This window comes from Humulus lupulus, chromosome 2 (genome assembly GCF_963169125.1).
Source record: "Humulus lupulus chromosome 2, drHumLupu1.1, whole genome shotgun sequence".
NCBI lineage: Eukaryota > Viridiplantae > Streptophyta > Magnoliopsida > Rosales > Cannabaceae > Humulus > Humulus lupulus.
The window spans coordinates 253,656,702-253,672,636 of record NC_084794.1 but is presented as its reverse complement, the minus strand read 5'-3'; the positions used below and the strand labels follow the sequence as shown (position 1 = coordinate 253,672,636).

Here is a 15,935-nt window from a genome sequence, read left to right as displayed (position 1 = left end):
TTTAGGGTTAGTAGGTCTGGGACAGAGAACATGGGTGCTGTTGACTATGGAAGCAACGACACAAAATTTGATGAAGCTGACTTCACTGACTCCCAATTGGTACATCACGTCAGAGATGCACTTAATTCAGTAAAAAGGGTATCCAATCCTATTCTTTCTATTCTGTTCTGTCATATTATCATATCATATTATATCATATGATTGCTCATCCTTAAATAAATGTATATTATTACCTTTACCTTTTTTTCTTCTTCTTCTTCTTCTATTAATTAGAAAGAACAGTTAAAGCTCTCTATATATGTATTTATATAATATTGGTACATATTACCCTTTGTGAGACATGTGATTTGGTTTTGCTGATATGAACAGGGAGATACTGACAATTATAATCAACTTGTTGCTGTATTGCACTACAGACCACCCCTTAAGCCTGAAGCAGTTGCCTTGCTTGTTGTGAGTCTTGTATAAATATAAATATAATTATATGAATCTAATATATTCTACTTAAAGAAAACTAGCTAGCTAGCATTTTCAAGTTAATTAGTCATAAATAAATTTTGTTTATGTGATTGGCAGACAAGTTTGAAGGCACTCACCGGTTCAGTTAGGTGCCTAGATAATGTTCATCATCATTCACTTCTTACTTCGGTTAGTTGGTTCATACCCTGGACCTCTCATCATTACTACTCTTATCTCTCAACCTTTTATCTTTCTTGATTAAATGTTTGAAACCAAATTGTTTGTTGTTTCAGATATTTTCTATGAGTCTGTGGAGCTATGAACCAGATGTAACAGATGCATTGCTTGAACTAATCACTTTGCTGGTATGTAGTGATCTTATTTAATTGGAGCATAACTACATATATGTGCAAAATTAATATATATATATATAATAAGTACTGTTCTATAAGTTATACAGAGTTTTAAAAAAGGATTGTACTAATTAATTCTTATAAACTAAATAACATCAGAGCATGTGAATTGTTGTTAGTTAATAATGCCAATAAGATAAAAGTTGACTGACAACTAAGTCTTAATTCAAATTAGTAAGAAGAAATAAATGAAAAGAGAATAAGGACACTTAGAAAACTGAATTGGAGGGTATGTTTTTATCGTTCTTTGAATAATCTCATAGTACAGTTAAATTACGATATAATCCTTGGTACTGTTTCTTCTTGAAAATGTTGCAGGCTGCTACTAAAGGAGAATATCGAGATTCATGTTTGAATATGCTAGTACACAACTTCACACCTCCTCATTCATTCATAAATGTGGTGAATCAGCCACGTGGAATTGCCAGAAAGAACCAAGTTCTATCTCAGGTTCATTTAACTCTAAATGTTATAATTGATTTGGCTCCTCTTACCCCAATGAAGTTATTGCCAAAAATAATAGAGAGCATGCCAAAAGTAATATATAGAGAGAAACTCTACACCCCTCAAGAAAAAGTGAGTCCATTGAATTATTAAGTCTGAAAATATTATAACTTGATTACTTTATGATCGTGTATATAGTTCAAAGTTTCTAACACAGTGAAATGTACTTTCCTTGCAGATGACTTTTACATTTTATGTGGAAAATATGTTGAGATTGGAGAAAAGTTCATTTGGTGAACTTTTCAGAAGCACAATTCTATCTGGTGTGGTGGATTTGCTGAGAGATTTGGATGTAAGGAGATTGAAACATTTTTTGATAACTGAGTTTATTATTTTAACATGACAATATAACTATTGCATACTCTAATTACAGTTGCAGATTGGATGTGGTGACACCTCTCTAGATGACTCATATAAAGGAGTATTTAAGATGGAACTAGAAGATGATGAATTGAAGGAGTGTAGTAATGATGAGGTATGATTCTAATGATTTCACTTCAATTCAATCATAGAATTTGGAATTTTCCTGGTTTCTAACTAATGGGATCAGACTAGCAATAGCAAATTAGTTATTATTGTTGAAAAGTTCAACAAACTTTGTGATCATGTGTCTAGCTCAACATTAACCAAGGAGTTATTTTGTGCAGCTTCTTAGAGATCTAGGTCCACAAAGTAAGGCAGCGTCACATCGGTGTGCTGAAATATTGGATAGCTTGATGGAGGTAACCTTTGAACATCTTAAAACATGTCAAGTCAATGGCCGTTTAATTGAGGTATCTCTTAATTCTTAACGCCCCCGAAAAACTCTGTTTCTCTCTGATCTTATGGCCTCTTATGTCTTGGACTAGCACCCAAAAGTTAGTGTTGTTTTCAAAACTGTGTTTGTAGGTCTTTGAAACTCTACTTCAATCATTTCAGAAGACTGTTATGACTGCATATAGATCAAAATTTTCCCAGGTTATAATATATCTTCTCTTCATATTGTGTTCATTTCATTTCTTTTGTTGTGATTAGAAGTAGTTTATTGTGATGCATGAGCTGAAAATACAAGGTTTTATTTCTTTCTTTGTTGCAGTTTGTAATGTTCTATGCCTGTGTTCTTGACCCTGAAAATTGTGGCTCGAGATTCACTACGATGCTCACAGATACTTTTGCTTCTGACCACCCCCCACCTTTAAGGTAATATTTCTTGGTTTAATTTAGTCTTCTGTGTTTCTTTCCTTTTAATCAGTTGGGAACACTTAAGATTTGGAATGAAATATTCATTATTGGTGTGACATGACATGGTTCTGGTTTTGGAGAATTTTAAACATGCCTGCTTTTGTCAAGTATACTATCTGCCATGTCACATGAACAATGGAAAACCTGGGATGAGTGAGTTGTAAATTGGACTGAGATGATCACCTAATTTCTTCCAAATATATTTGCAAACTTTTGATTTGAAGACATTTCCCTCCCTTGATTTTTGTGAGTTAATACAACTTCATATTATCTATAATTGAGTAGGTTAAGTACTCTTGTCCTAGAAAGCTTTATATAGCTGTCTATATGCTATAAACTTCTTGGAAATTCAATACAGTTTTAACTTTATATCATTAACAGTTGAGGGTATGTAATGTTGTCCAAGAAAACTTGATAGACCAGGCTAGTATATGTTACAAACTTTTTGGGAACTCAGTGTTAAGGAATGAATTTAATCCTAATCCTCTGTTACAGCTGTTAATAACAAATTGCTACAGCTGTCACAATTGCTGCTTTTGTGTGCAGGACCACACGTATCTTTGTATTATTTTGCTCGTACAGTTTGTTAGAATATTTTTTGTTATTCTTTCTGTTATGATGAAATGCTGTAATATGTACCATGTCCTTTTATGAATATAAATACAATATTGCAGCACTCAGCATATTCAAGCTGAGATTTCCATTTCTTTTCTCCCGTTATATCCAAATTCTCTCTTGGTATCAGGAGCCATTCTCCGGCGTCTTGCCTCATGTCGCCAAACACTGAGCTCTCTGGTGACCAACCAGCTCTCTCCGATAGCAGCGTTGCTAATCAAACAGCTGCGGTCCACCATCCAGGCACCAACAGTATGGTTGCCGTCTCAGCTTCACCCTCTCTTGTTTCTTCCCCTTCTCCGGTGCAGAGCACCCTTACTCAACCTTTTTCTGTTAAGTTGGACCGCAATAACTTTACCATGTGGAAATCTATGATACTCCCGATGGTTCGTGGTCATCGTTTGGAAGGTTTTTTAACTGGTACAAAGGTCAAGCCCGCTGAGTTTCTCCCTCTCTCAGCTAGAGCTCCAGAAGGTAGTGCTCAACCCAATCCGGCATTTGAGCAATGGATAGTTTCTGACCAGCTTCTACTCGGCTGGTTATATGGTTCGATGACTGAAGGCGTGGCCACTGAAGTTATGGGCTGCAACTCTGCTGCAGACCTCTGGCGTGCTCTTGAAACCTTATATGGTGCTTATTCTCGAGCTAAAATGGATGAGTACCGTACGAAAATTCAGACGACAAGGAAAGGATCGTCTTCTATGGCAGACTACCTCCGTCAAAAACGGCAATGGGCAGATGTTTTGGCTTTGGCAGGTGACCCCTACCCTGATCATCATTTGGTTGCTAACGTTCTCTCTGGTCTTGATGCAGAATACTTACCTGTTATTTTGATTGTGGAGACTCGCTCATCTACGTCTTGGCCTGAGTTACAAGACATTCTTCTGAGTTTTGATAGCAAAATGGAACGACTGAACTCACTCTCCGGCGGCACTAAGATCCTCAACGGCTCCTCCTCTCCTATGGCTCATGCTGCTACCAAATCGCCTCCCTACCCCTCGGGCAGAAACTCTTTTTCACCCAACCGTGGTTCTCGTGGTCCCTCTCGGGGTGGTGGTCGCTTTCGGAGCCGTGGAGGAAGGGGTGATTCGAAGCCTACCTGTCAAGTGTGTGGACGTTTTGGTCACTCTGCTGCATACTGTTACAATCGGTATGATGAAAGTTTTATGGGTTCTACTCCATCGGGTGCATCTCTGTCTCAAAGAGGTCCTCACGGTTCTAATTCTGGTGCTGCCGCATTCATAGCCACTCCAGATATGGTCGCAAATGACTCGTGGTATGCTGATTCTGGTGCGAGTAACCACATCACCAATGACCCTAGCCAAATGACTCACAAGACAGAGTACGATGGTAAGGAGACCTTGACCGTGGGAAATGGGAATCAGTTGAATAGAGCGCATGTGGGAAATGGTGTTTTGAATACTACTGCAACATCTCCTCTGTTGCTGACAGATTTATTACATGTTCCTCATATTAAGAAGAATCTCATAAGCATTTCCAAACTAACACTTGATAATAATGTTTGTGTTGAATTTTTTCCACATGTTTGTTTTGTGAAGGACATTTCCACAAGGAAGGTGGTTCTGCAAGGGGAACTTAAAGATGGACTTTATCAATTTCGAGAACCTCCAAAGACTTCATCCCACCAACAACTCATCCATTTCAATCAAAGCTCTTTCTCAAATCATGTTCAGTGTTTTTCCAGTGTTATGTCAAAAGAAAGCCAGCCTGTTGCTGAGCATTTTCCCCTTTCCATGAAGGATAAGTGGCATAGGCGCTTAGGCCACCCATCCAGTAAAATTTTGCATAGTGTTCTAAATGTTGCTAATGTAAAACTTCTCAAAACTGATAATGAAACTTTTTGTGAGGCCTGTCAATTTGGCAAATCGCATGCTCTCCCCTTTCCTTTAAGCAATTCTCATGCCAAACACCCTTTAGATCTAATCCACACCGATGTATGGGGTCCTGCTCCGATTATGTCAAACACAAATTTTCGTTTCTATATTCACTTTGTCGATGACTATAGCCGTTATACTTGGATTTATCCTCTTAAGGCAAAGTCAGATGCTCTTGGTGCTTTTAATCAATTCAAACTCTTAGTTGAGAACCAATTTGATCGAAAAATCAAAATGCTTCAGACGGATTGGGGAGGTGAGTTTCAATCCTTTGCTAAATTGGTTGTTGAAAATGGCATCCAATTTCGTCATTCATGTCCTCATACCTCCGCTCAAAATGGACGAGCGGAACGAAAACATAGGCACATCGTAGAGATGGGGTTAACACTCTTAGCACAGGCCCATATGCCATTGAAATATTGGTGGGATTCATTTCAAACTGCCGTCTACCTCATAAATAGGCTCCCTACCGCTGTTCTAAAAAATCAATCCCCCTTTGAGGTTCTTTTCTCCAAAAAGCCTGATTATAACTTCCTCAAAGTTTTCGGTGCCGCATGTTATCCCTGCCTTAGACCTTATCAAACACATAAATTCCAATACCATTCCGTGAGATGTGTTAATCTTGGCTATAGTGAAGTGCACAAAGGGTATAAGTGTCTAAGTAGCATGGGTAGGATGTATATTTCTCGAAATGTTATTTTTAATGAGAGTGATTTCCCATTTAAATCTATTTTTTTGAATACTTATGCTCCAGAACAAACCATTGATGTCCTTGTTCCATCTTGGTCTGCTTGTATTAACCCAATACCAAGCACTCACTCACAACCTCATGCGGCATCCATGTCTCCATTGGAACCAGCTCACAGTGATAAAGGTCCACCTGTTTCTCCCTCTGCAGAACCACCCTCACCCGAGTCAAGTGGATCCTCTAGTGCTTCCCACGAGCACCATCATTCACCTCAAGTATCTCCTCACTCTATTGGTCAGCAAGTTGATGGTTTATCTCCTGCAGAAATGGTTGATACTCAGTCCGAAGCTGTTGCTCCTTCCCTTATTCCAGTCGCTCCTAGTCACCCCATGATAACTAGAGCAAAGGCTGGTATATATAAGCCAAAAGTGTATCTTGGTCAATCACAGTGGCCCTACGCAGATGAGGAACCGAATTCAGTAACTGAAGCACTTCAACATAGTGGCTGGCAGCAAGCCATGGTTGAAGAAATTACAGCTCTAAAAAATAATAAGACTCGGACTCTTGTACCTAAGGAGCCACGGATGAACATAGTCAGCAATAAGTGGGTTTTCAAAGTCAAGAAAAATGCCGATGGAACCTTTCAACGACTCAAGGCGCGTTTGGTTGCAAAGGGGTTCACTCAACGCCCCGGGTTTGATTTTGGAGAGACATTTAGTCCAGTAATAAAAGCTTCCACTGTCCGTATTATTCTTGCCATTGCCGTGTCCAAGTCATGGGAGATACGCCAATTGGATATCAACAATGCATTTTTAAATGGCAAATTGGAAGAGGAGGTTTTTATGTGCCAACCAGCTGGTTTTGAGGATAAAGCCAGACCTGATTTTGTGTGTAAACTCTCCAAATCGCTCTACGGACTAAGGCAAGCCCCGCGGGCCTGGTTTGACAGATTGAGAGCAACTCTTCTTAGCTGGAAATTTCAGAATTCTAAGGCCGATTCTTCTCTATTTTTCTACAGATCAGCTGCTGTCATAATCATGGTCCTTATTTATGTGGATGATATTATTGTAACAGGAAATCACTCTGGTCAACTTCAACTCTTTATCTCTCGGCTTCATACAATGTTTGCTCTCAAAGATCTGGGTCCACTTCACTTCTTCCTTGGCATTGAAGTGCATCGAGATGCAACAGGCATTTACTTGAATCAATCTAAATATGTTAAGGAGCTGCTCTCACGGTTGGGAATGCTACATCTCAAACCTTGTCCCACTCCCATGACTATTGGTAAACCTCTCTCACGTACAGATGGTACCTTGCTTGAAAATCCCACTACCTATCGCAGCCTAATCGGTGGCCTACAGTATTTAACACATACAAGGCCTGATCTGAGTTTTGTCGTGAATAAACTTAGTCAATTTCTACAAGCCCCCACATCTGTACACTGGCACGCTGCAAAACGGGTACTCAGGTATCTCAAAGGAACAATTCACTACGGTTTGCACATCAAATTTTCAGAAAAGTTACATCTCACCGGCTTCTCCGATGCGGATTGGGCTTGCTGCCCAGATGACAGAAAAAGTATAGCAGGGTACTGTGTTTATTTGGGAGATACTTTGGTCTCATGGTCCTCTAAGAAACAAGCCGTGGTCTCTCGGTCTAGTACCGAGTCAGAATATCGTGCACTTGTCCAAGTATCTGCCGAGATAGCATGGATTCAAGCTTTGCTTCAAGAATTTGGCTTTCCACTGCCTGCCACTCCCATTACCTGGTGCGACAACATGGGAGCAAGTGCACTTGCTGCAAACCCAGTCTATCACGCTAGAACCAAGCACATCGAACTCGATGTTCATTTTGTTCGCGATAAAGTACTACAGAAAACTTTGGATGTGCGCTATGTGCCCTCTTCAGACCAAGTTGCCGATTGTTTCACAAAGGCTCTCACTAAGGATCGGTTTCATTTCCTTATTAGCAAACTTGGAGTGATTGATATCCCTCAAAGTTTGAGAGGGGATGTTAAGGAATGAATTTAATCCTAATCCTCTGTTACAGCTGTTAATAACAAATTGCTACAGCTGTCACAATTGCTGCTTTTGTGTGCAGGACCACACGTATCTTTGTATTATTTTGCTCGTACAGTTTGTTAGAATATTTTTTGTTATTCTTTCTGTTATGATGAAATGCTGTAATATGTACCATGTCCTTTTATGAATATAAATACAATATTGCAGCACTCAGCATATTCAAGCTGAGATTTCCATTTCTTTTCTCCCGCTATATCCAAATTCTCTCTCTCAGTACAACTTATATTTATTAATAGTTGTGGTTGGTAATTAACTTTGTCCTAGAAAGCTTTAAATACTGGCTAGAATTTTTTATTCTTCTTGAATGCCCATGTAACTGTCACTTGGAAATTCTAGAATTTATTACTCTATGATCTGTTGCTAACTTCAAATTTTATTTATTCCAGGATGAGTGCTGTAGCTTATCTAGCCAGTTATTTGTCTCGTGCAAAGTTTTTGTCAAGAATCTCAGTCATCAATACGCTGGAAAGGTTGCTACTAAAAGTATAATATGAAAAGAAAATCACGAGAAGTGTATCATATTTAATGCTATTTGTTTTTTGTGAATCTGGTGTTAGGTTGGTGAACTGGTGTTTGGATTATTGCAAATTGCAGAAAGGCAAAATAGACCCAAAAGTGCATGGAGTTTTCTATTCTGGATGCCAGGTAACTAATAGTAATGTCGCCTCTATTTCCTATAGCAGTAAAAAAGCATCATCACTGACAAACTCAAAAACAGCTTACAGTAGTATACATATAATAACAATAATATAAGCCTCCATTAACAAAATCTGTGTCCAAGCATCACCAGTAAAATTATTGAGCTGCATTACATAATCATTATGCTTTCATTTCTTTATTTTCTAATTTAATAACTCAAACTGATCAAATTTTTTCTTGATGCAACTGTGTGTCTTTTGTATAGGCCATCATGTACGTGTTGTGCTTCCGTATGAGATCAATGATGACTATTCCTCTGTTCAAAGCACAACTATATGCTTTAAACATTATCTTGTCTCACAAATTGAACCCTTTGAAGGTAATGAGAACATGATTTAAGTACTTTATTTTTGTTAGTCCTTTTATGTCAACGACCTTGAGCTAGCTTCATCGCACCATTCACGGTATCTAATTTCACTTACTTTTCTTGACAAAACAGATTTGTCTTCATACAGTAGTAATTGAGTTTCTACAACAGGCGAAAGCAGCGCGGTTGTTCACTACATCTGACAAGTTCAAATTCGATAACTATCTTTCATCCGAAGTAGTCATAGATTTTAAAGACAGGGAAAGAGAAAAACTACTTGACATGTTCTTCCCATTTGATCCATATTTGCTCAAGAATAGTGAAAGGTTTGTATAGTTTTCCTCACACTCTCTAAGAGCTTTGGCCTTTTAAAGCCTCTCATTTACATGTTTTTCTTTGCTTTCTTCTTTTCTACAAAAATAAAGATTCATTCGGCCAAATTTTGTGTACTGGTCAATGGTCAATGGTCAAATCCACTTATGATGACGACGAATGTAATAAGGATGAAGAAGTAGCGGAAGAATTTGTGGAAGAAAATGAAGAGAAGATGATGAATAGTGTGACTATGCAATGGACAAAATGCCCCCAAGATTTAGACCCTCCACAAGTCCTGAATCTTAATTATTGTAAATCATTTTCCTCTTCTTCTTTTTCCTTTGGTCAAAATGCATTTTTTTAAGTTTTTTTTTTCTTTCACAAATGAGTTTTTAAATGTTTTTCTTTTAATTGAAACTTTTTCAAAAATATTTGTTTCTGTATTATAAAATATATATCCAGCATACATAGTCTATTACTTAATCTAAAAGAGTAAGTTTTGGTCAATTTTTTTTTGTTAAGTATATTTTGTCCTTTTGTGGATATTATGCCACTTTTTGTAGCATCTCCTTTTCTCCTTTTTTTTTGAGACAGAGATGTAGCATCTCCTTCCTGATGCTTCTTTCTTTTTCTTCTTCCTTTCTTTATTTTTTTTTTCTAATTAACAGAATGTTTTGAGAGAAATTTTAATTTTGATCATTTTATTTTCTCACTTCTATTTCAATTTTATATTAAGCTAAAATGTAACATTTGTATTATATTTAACATTTTATATTCCAAATCAAAACTATTAATATTTTTTAAAATTTAATCTTACATCTAAATCTAGATAAATATTTTTCTGAAATTAACAATAAAAACTATTAATTTTAATTTATTTTATTTTTTCACAAAAATATTCAATGACTAGAATGGGTTTAACCATTCTGTAATCACCAAATATGACTAATATATATATAAAAAAGTTATTTAGGATTTTTGCTCCCCGAATTATGACGTATACATTATCATAACTGTTGACGCCGTTTTTCGTCAACAGTGAAAGGAGAGCACGTAAACAATAACTGATAATGGCCAATTAAATTATGACAATACAAATACACGATTTTTACGTGGTTCAGCAGTTAAATTTGCCTAGTCCACGAGTCTCTGTTATTGAAAATTATTCAAGGATGAATTCTTCAGAGTTTTCTCCCAAGGTTCAGAATTTCGGGCATTTACAATAGTGCATGACCTCTCTATTTATAGAGAAGGTTTGCAGAATATTATCCCACATATTTTGGGTAATTACTTTTTTTGTGTAAATAAAATAAATGGCTTTAAATGCCTATAATCAGATATAAAAGGAAACGTCCCCTGAAGACCAGGGGGCGTATAACTAACCAAATAATATCCCATGATATTATGGGATTTACAACAATAAATGCAGACTGCGTCTCTTGTGGATAACACTTGTGGATATTCAAAGTTATTATCACATATCTCTGAGGCTTTATTCTCCCAGGTCTCTCACACCATCGTTCGAGCTAACGACATCTCCCGAGGTCACATGTCTTTCGAGATCGTATGCGCGTCTGGCTCGGAACCCCTGATCCGAGGTCATTCCTGAAGGTAGATGCATCTCGGAAGCTACCTTTCGAGATCGTGAATATTTCGAGGTCACCACAATCGAGGTCGTCTCAGTTTTGCAAGCTCGATATGTAACCCTGGAGTATACTTCAAACTGCACGAGTTCATTCGCTGCGAATCCAGCTTTCGAGGTCACATTTAACATGGCTCGAAAACTGGGTACAACACATACCCCTTGATTATTTCAGGCTTTTAAAAATTTCTCTCGAACTATTCACAATGTTGTAAAGTGGGACTTTCGTCCAATTTTATCAAATGTGGCTAACGATATGCTGAGTGAAATTTGACTATGATGCATTAAATGGGGTACCATAGCAAAAATATCTTACCTACTGTATACATATGCATTTGATCCTAGTATTTCCATTAGTTTCAAAAATACCCCTCTCATTTGTTTCCCACTTTCTCTCTCTACTCTCTCGAACTCTCTCTATTCTCGGTCCCGAAACCAAAATCCTCAAAAACTTTCACTCTCCTTTCGCGCATTCACTATGGCTTTGTCTTCCACGACCACGGCAGCACAAAAAGTGGCAAGAAAACCATTGCCAGAGTAGGCGGGTAGGCAAGAAAACCCACGAGATCGACTAAACAACCCCGAAATAGGCAAAGGTGAGGGATTTACTTGTTTATTCTGCAATAAATTGTCTGGGCCTGGTTTATTTGTTAATTTTTTGTTCATAGGATAGATCGGGGATGAGGTATGAAGAAATCTGTTTTTTTTTTAGATTTTTATTCACCTCGATAGAAATCGATAGGCCTCGATAGTATCGGTTAGGTTCTGGCCTCTATAGAATAAGGCATATTTCTGATTTAGCGTGTTCCTCGATAAGCCTCGATAGAGTTAGATATATTATGATTTTCCATTGCCTCGATATACATCGATAGGCCTCGACAGTGGTGCCTAGCATCAATATTATTGAGGCCTCGATAGAATTAGGCATTTTTATGATTTTGCATGGGCCTCGATAGAACTATGCATTTTTTGATTTTACATGGGCCTCAATAGGCCTCGATCTGCCTCGATAAAATTGGGTATTTTCTGATTTTACCTATGCCTCGATAGACCTCGATAGGCCTTGACAATAATGGTCAGCATCAATATTATGTGCTACCTCGACAGGCCTCGATAGGCCTCGACAGACCTCGATAGTTTATATGCTGCTTAATTTTTTTAAACCTCGATGGGCCTCGACATGCCTCGATGGTCCTCTCGATAGTTACCAGATTGTTTAAAATTGTATTTTTAACATTTTTTTTTTGTTTTTTTTTTCAGATGCATGATTTCATTGTACCATTGGAGAAGCATTTTCCTAGTCAGGTCACCTATAGGGGTAGTGCTTACTTGGAAACCCTTATAGAGCAGTTTAAGAGGCACATGCTAATTGAACAGGCACAGGCATGCCTGTTGGGACAGTTCTTCAAGGCTAAGCCCTTTAGTTTTTCTGGGGTTTTACTGCATCATCTTATGTTGCGGAAGGTGGGAAGCAAGAAGCCTGAAGAGGGCTAATTCTACTTGGGCAACACTCTTTACAGATTTGGGATTGCAGAGTTTGCCCTACTCACCGGGCTGAATTTTGGGAACACCCCGTCCCTAGATGAGTTGAGAGAGCATCTTTCAAGTGATTGGATCATCCAAGAATACTTTAATGGTGATTCCAAGGTTAGTTATGGCCAATTGGAAGATGCTTTGAAGGCCTCGACAAACCCAGAAGATGCATTTAAGCTGGGTTTATGCTATTTGATAGAGCGGGTACTGAATGCCCCAGAGAAGTCAACACGGATATGGGGTGATTCCCTGAAGATGGTTGAGGATCTTCACTACTTTTTCAAGTATCCATGGGAGAAGTTGTCCTTCAAGAAGGTTATTAGAGGAGTTCAAAAGGACATGCAAAAACAATTGAAACATTATGAGGACAAGAAGAAAGAGGGTTCAAGAAAAAAACAGAAGGAGTCGAAGTATAGTATATATGGCTATGCCCCCGCACTTCTGTACTGGGCTTTTGAGGCCATGCCAGTTATCGGGAGTAAGTACGGTGAGAATAGTGGGAACTATATTCCCAGGATGCTTAGCTGGGCTACAAAGATCAATATCACTCTTTTGACAGCTGAGTTGGTTCCTATGTTCGCCAAGCGTAGAGTAAGTTCCAGGCAACCTTACTTCAGAATCAGACTACGATCATGGCTCAGTTGGTGCAACTAATTTTAGTGGTCTCAAATCAATCCACCCACTTAAAATCAAATACAGAGTCTGATATCTTGCATGAGGACTACGAGCCCGATGATCCACCTACCCAAGCATTTTGATGACTTCATCGACCCAACAAAGAGGATGAGAGTAGATAAACAGGGGCTAGTTACTGAACCTTTGAGGGAGTGTGACCCACAGCAAGAGAAGAGCTTCCATAAGTGGATGATTGGGAAGATTGACAACAAGAGGTATCGGAACGTCCATACTGGGATGCACAGTGTGGCATGGTTCTTGCAGTATCACACGGTTCAAACTTGGCTTTGGGATTCGGTATGTACATTGCATTTATGTTTTCAATTCAATCATAAAATAAGTTGATGGTACTAACGTATTTTCATGCTTTTACATCATATTGATACCGCTCTGCACATGCTACGCCGCTAATGCCACTTTTATCATGTCGCATTTCAGAAGGATGCTGCGATCATGAACACCACCTTCCCCCAAGTGTGCCTAAGTCGTTGGCATCATTTCAAAGAGATCGAAACTAAGTATACATGGGACGACGATGTGCTGAAAATGCTGAAGGGCGATAATAATCAATTCCTCGTATCCTGGTACAATGTGAGTGAAGTATATTTTGCCTTGCACATCGAGCAAGTTGCGCATTGGATCATCATTGAAGTCTCAATTTCATTGTGGTGCATCAACATTTATGATTCCAACCATAGCGTGCTTAGTCCGACTCTGTTGGAGGAAGTGATCAAGCATTGGTGCTTATTGTTGCCTTCGTTGTTGTGGTGCTCTGGCATGTTTGATGACCATGATGACCTCTAGACATATCCTGAGCAAAAAGCAAAGCCTTTTTCGTATTTTCGTATTTCTCTTGAGGAGTGTCCTCAGACTAAGACAAGGTATTCCTCTATTTAATTAGTGTTTTTTGAAATCTAAATATTAAAGTTATTTTTATCTTGTATTGACACAAAATCAATTATATGCAGTGGGGACTGTGGTATGTTTGCCATCAAACATATCGAACATTTGGTTTCCAGGCTACTACTCGATATCGTTATCGATGAGAACATGCAGCATTTCAGGACCAAGTGGTGTGTGGACCTATTCTATCGGAATTTGTCACCGTGATGCTCTTTACATTTTCTTGATACACCTCTTGTATAGTATAATATATAGTTAGTTTTGTATATGGGTTTTTATCAAACATTATTTTTTGATAAATTTATTAAATAAAAAACTACTAAATTCACAGAATCTGTCTACCTCGACAAAACTCGATGGGTCAAACGAACCGCCTCGATAGGTAAAAAAATAATACTTAACCAAATATGTCTCAATAAACCTCGATAGGACTCGATTGGCCTCCTTAGGTAAAAATAATACTTAAACAAATCTGCCTCAATAGGCCTCGATAAGACTCGATTGGCCTCGATAGGTCCAGAATAATATTGGACCAAATCTGCCTCGATAGGTTTGGAATAATACATAATGATATATGCCTCGATAGGCCTTGATAGGACTCGATTGAACTCGATAGGTTCATAATAATACATAACGATATCTGCCTCGATAAGCCTCAATAGGTCTGGAATAATACATACGATATATGCCTCGATAGGCTTCGATAGGTTCATAATAATACATAATGATATCTGCCTCGATAGGATTCAATTTTCCTCGATGGGTCCAGATTAAGGCCTATCGAGATAGACTGACTACTGTGCCGAGGCCAATCGAGGCTTATCGAATCCTATCGAGGCAGATAGGAAAAAATTTGTGAAGACTATTTTTTTAGATCAAAACCAACAAAGTATTAGGAGAGGTACCTGAATATAATAAATGCAGAAAAATCAATTGAATTATTACAGGATACAAGTTTTAAAGCCTAGCCTTACATGACTTCCTGTTGTGCCCACTACCACCACATCTGCTACACTTACGTGGCTTGACGATCTTTTCCCCACGTGAAGCATAGCGGTTTGTCTTTCCCCTACCCACTTTCTGCTTCCTGGGCCTTCCTACAAGGGTTTTCTCAACGGGGACGCTGACAACCATATCTCTGATGTGATCACGGATTACCCATTCATTCTCGTTCCCAACAGGGTAAATAGTTTCCTTATAAGTGTCCATCAATGCCTCGATTCTATAGTAAGGGGAACACAATGAGTAAATGCTTATGCTTCTTTTCTGGTTGTAGCAAAAGCATGTACACGGGGTATCCCAATGGTTTGGAACATGCAACAAAAGCATGATTTTGCGGCCAGGTTCACCTCACCATCACCATTACCATCGACCACAAGAAATTCATGATGACCAAAGACTTGGACATCCAAGAAAATTGTTTTCTCACCTATTTGTTTCACATCCTTTTCCATCTCAGGTGATAACACAGTTGTTGCTTTTGCATCTCTTTCACGTCTATAAACAAACCAAGATTGAAGAGTGAATCTTATGAATTCAAGGAAAGTGGCAACTGGAAAGCTCCTTGCCTCCTTGGTTTTATTGTTAAAGCTTTCTGCATAGTTACTCATCATGATATTGTATCAGTTTCCAGGAAAATAAGCGCTACTCAACCTTTCAAAACCAATTCCCTCAACATATTGAGCAATGGGCGGATCAATTACCTTAATCTTGTCAAAGAACTTGTGAAATTTTGTTCTTCGAAACGCGTATGCTGCACACCCCATGATGTTTTGACAATGGTCAGTTTTGAATTTTTCCACCACATTCATACAAATGCGATGGTAACATGCATCGTGATAAGCATCTGGGAACACAAGCTCCAAAGCATAATTAATGATTTTATGCCTGTCCGATACAAAAGCTAGGTTGTCAACATCCCCTATGGCTTCCTTCAATTTTCTCATGAAAAAAGTCCAAGAGTTATGGTTCCACTGTCCACCAAT

General features: G+C 38.4%; 1 pseudogene; it reads left to right on the top strand.

Annotated features, from left to right (window-relative positions):
• The first annotated feature begins 1 nt into the window (after position 1).
• LOC133819206 (uncharacterized) lies at positions 2-9,909 on the top strand (annotated as a pseudogene).
• The last annotated feature ends 6,026 nt before the right edge of the window (positions 9,910-15,935 follow it).